Genomic DNA, 3,487 nt, shown 5'->3' with positions numbered 1-3,487 from the left:
GAGAGAGTGGGCACCTCCCAGAACATTATATTGTGCCACGCCCAACAGAAATACTCCACTTGGATAACATTTACAATCAGCTCCTCAGTTGCTCATTCCACCACTGAGTTTACAATGACTTATGGGTAGAAAAGCCATACTAAGTAATTTACTACACTGCACCTAGTAAGGCCAGGTTAACAGTTCTGATGTACACACAGCACTAGAAGCTAGCTGCACACTTCTGGGGAGACCGCCCTCCAGTCTAAAACAATAAAACAGCAGAGAAGTCTCTTGAGATAGATCTTCCCTACAATTTGTTGACAGTAAATACGGTGACTGACAATGACTTTCTTTTGGAAAAGACCTTGGAAACTATGGCTATGTTAAAGAACCAAGGATTTTAAATTGGTTACTAGAATGTAAAGGTTGTTGTTGTTGTTGTTATGTGCTGACGAGTCAGCCCTGACTCATAGCGACCCCTTCTTGGGTTTCCGAGGCAGTATCACTACGAAAGTAGGATTGCCCAACCTTCCTTCCGGGGAGTGGCTGGTGGGTTTGAACCGCCAGCCTTCTGGTTAGCAATCAAGTGCCTTAGCCACTATGCTACCAGAGCTCCCATAGAATGTAAAGGTATCCATTGTCAATTACATAGCAGGCAGTACCAAAACTTTGGTTTCTAATGCCCCAGTAGTACTTGTAAGTCTTTAACACTGACAAGTGCTAGATGATGCAGAATTTTTGAAGTTAAACATCTAACAATCAGGCTGAAGAGAGAACTACTGAGGAAATGCCAATTTTAAGAAATCACAATTAGTTAAGTGTTCCAATGAATCCAGGAATCGTGTAAATCTGAACTAAGAATCATGAGCTCATAGCCCTCAAGAGAGGGCAAAAAAAAAAAAAAAAAAATCACTTGCAATTTCCTCATCTTCCCTTCACCCCTGCACTTAAACCAAAATTCACTGCTTAGTCAATTCTGACTCACGGCAACCCCGTAAGACAAAGCAGAACTGCCCATAGGGTTTCCAAGGCTATAAATCTTTATGGACTCACACTGCTTCATCTTCTTCCTGCGGAGTGGCTGGTGTGTTTGAACTGCCGAACTTTCAGTTAGCAGCTGAATGTTTCAACCACTGCACCACAAGAGGACAATGCTGGTTGAAGGTGGAAGACAGTAAAGTACAAGGTTAGACATTTTGTTTTGTTTTTGAATAGTTTGTACTGTGAAAGGCATGAGAAAGATATGAGAAACCAGTATGGGCACAGCTAGCTCCCAGCTGTCATCACCTACATGAATCCCATGATACTCATTTCTCGCCGGCTTGAAAGATCAAATTCCAGATGTGGCCCAAGGTAACATCTACAGACTTGTGAAACCAAACCAGAGGGGCTTATGGCGAAATACTAAGGTGAAGCATTTAGAATGTTGGTCTGGTGAGATGTTAGTCTTTACTAAGAAAGAATTCACAGGAAAGCAGACCTGGATTTGAGAATCAGAATCACTGTGGAGTTTAGAATACAGATACCCAGACCCTACCCTAGATCCAATTAATCAGAAAGTGGTATATACATAAAAAATAGACCCAACTCCTCACTTAGCAACATGGTTAGGTTCCAAAGACCAGGCCATTATGTGAAAATAAGTGTTATGCAAAAATGAAGGATGACTACATCATTACGTAACTAGCAGATTATATCATTACATAATTGTCAAATCACTGACAATCATGGACTAGCCAAGTTCACACATAAACTTAACCACCACAGCCAGCCTGTTCATTACTGCCAGACATGTATCACTGATAGGCAAAACAGTCTGATAGATTGTTTTACTATTGTCATAACTGTGTAATGTCGAATACTGAAAGTCGGTGAGGATAAAGTATATTATCTTCATTGTTTTTCTAACTGTAATGTAACGTGTATACATCACATTCAATTACAAAAGGACATAATGTAGGAAATCAAAGACCCCTGGCCTAAAATCTCTGTCAAAGCATGTTTCTGTTCTATATATAAACTAAGCAACCCAGGTGGCACAACAGTTAAGCACTCAGTTGTTAACAGAAAGGTCTATGGTTCAAACCCACCAGCCACTCCATGAAGAAAAAGACCTGGCAATCTGCTCCTGTAAAGATTACAACCTAGAAAATCCTTGGGGTAGTTCTACTGTTACATAGGGTCACTATGAGTCAAAATCAACTGGATGGCACCTAACAACAATAATACAAACTAAACTAGATACACATATATAGATTTTACAGTTCTACATCTTGCCTTTTCATATACTGCAATGTATCTTTCACATTGTTCTATAAAGATTTGCATACTTAACAGTTCCATAGTCCACACTGTGAACACAATGCCAAACTTTATTTAACCATTCACCTACTGATAAAAATTTGGGTGGTTTCCAAATTTTTATTATCACAAATAATGTTGCTTTGACTACGGTATCTGTGTCTTGCTAAGCTCTGTGGGCAATTCTGATGCACATCATTGGATACAAAACACTGCTATAAAGGACAGGGAGCCCTGGTGATGTAACACCTAAGGCATTTGACTGCTAACCAGAAAGTTCGCGGTTCAAACCCACTAGCCACTCCTCGGAAGGAAAACTAAGCAATCTACTTCCGTAAAGATTTACCCCCTCAGAAACCCAAAGGACGTCGCTATGAGTCAGAATCAACTCGATGGCAGGGAGTTTGGTTTGGTTTTTTATAGAGGACAGATTGGCAGAAATTATATTCCTCAGGTAAAACTAAACACATCACTGCAGACATAAATCAATTCTCACAGTTAGCCAAGACAGGTAAACATTTAATTCCTCCCTAAAATTGCTGAATTTGTATTTTATTCTCCAAATTTGCTAGAGTTAAAAGAGTCTTTAAAACAGCTGAAGAAGTTTGGGCAATTTCACCTGGACCCCTTCTCACTCACTGGTAGACACAAATATTTCTGCTGCGTATGTTTTATTGTGCCCGTTTTCTCAGCTTTAGCGCAAACATGGGGGGGGGACGACAACACAGTTTTTATAAAGCACTTTACATTAGCTCATCAAATGCCCATTTTACAGATAAGAAAATCAAGGTACAGACTGATTATGATCACAGAATTCTCCTGTGGCAGTGGTGGGATTTACATCCAGGCAGCTTGACTCTGGGGTCTGTGCATGCACCAACCACAGCACGTGGCCACAACCATGTTTTTTTTTTTGCCACTTTCATGGTCTATTTCCTTAGAGCAGAGAACCACTCTATAGTTAATGGTTTACTTTCCCTTCCTCACCCACCTCTGGTGACCATCAAAGAATTCTTTGTGTGTGAAACCTTTTTCTTCACTTTTTACAATAGTGGTCTCATACACTATTTGTCCTTTTGTGATTGACTAATTTCACTCAGCATAATGGCCTGTAAGTTCATCCATGTTATGAGATGCTCTGCAGGGAGGAAAAAAAAAAAAACACCCACCCATTTTAAGTTTAAATGTTTGAGTGTTCTGTACC

The sequence above is a fragment of the Orycteropus afer genome, unplaced genomic scaffold (assembly GCF_000298275.1).
Source record: "Orycteropus afer afer isolate SDZICR_OR568_19922 unplaced genomic scaffold, OryAfe1.0 scaffold00085, whole genome shotgun sequence".
NCBI classification, from domain to species: Eukaryota; Metazoa; Chordata; class Mammalia; order Tubulidentata; family Orycteropodidae; genus Orycteropus; species Orycteropus afer.
Note: the sequence above shows the minus strand (reverse complement) of the source record.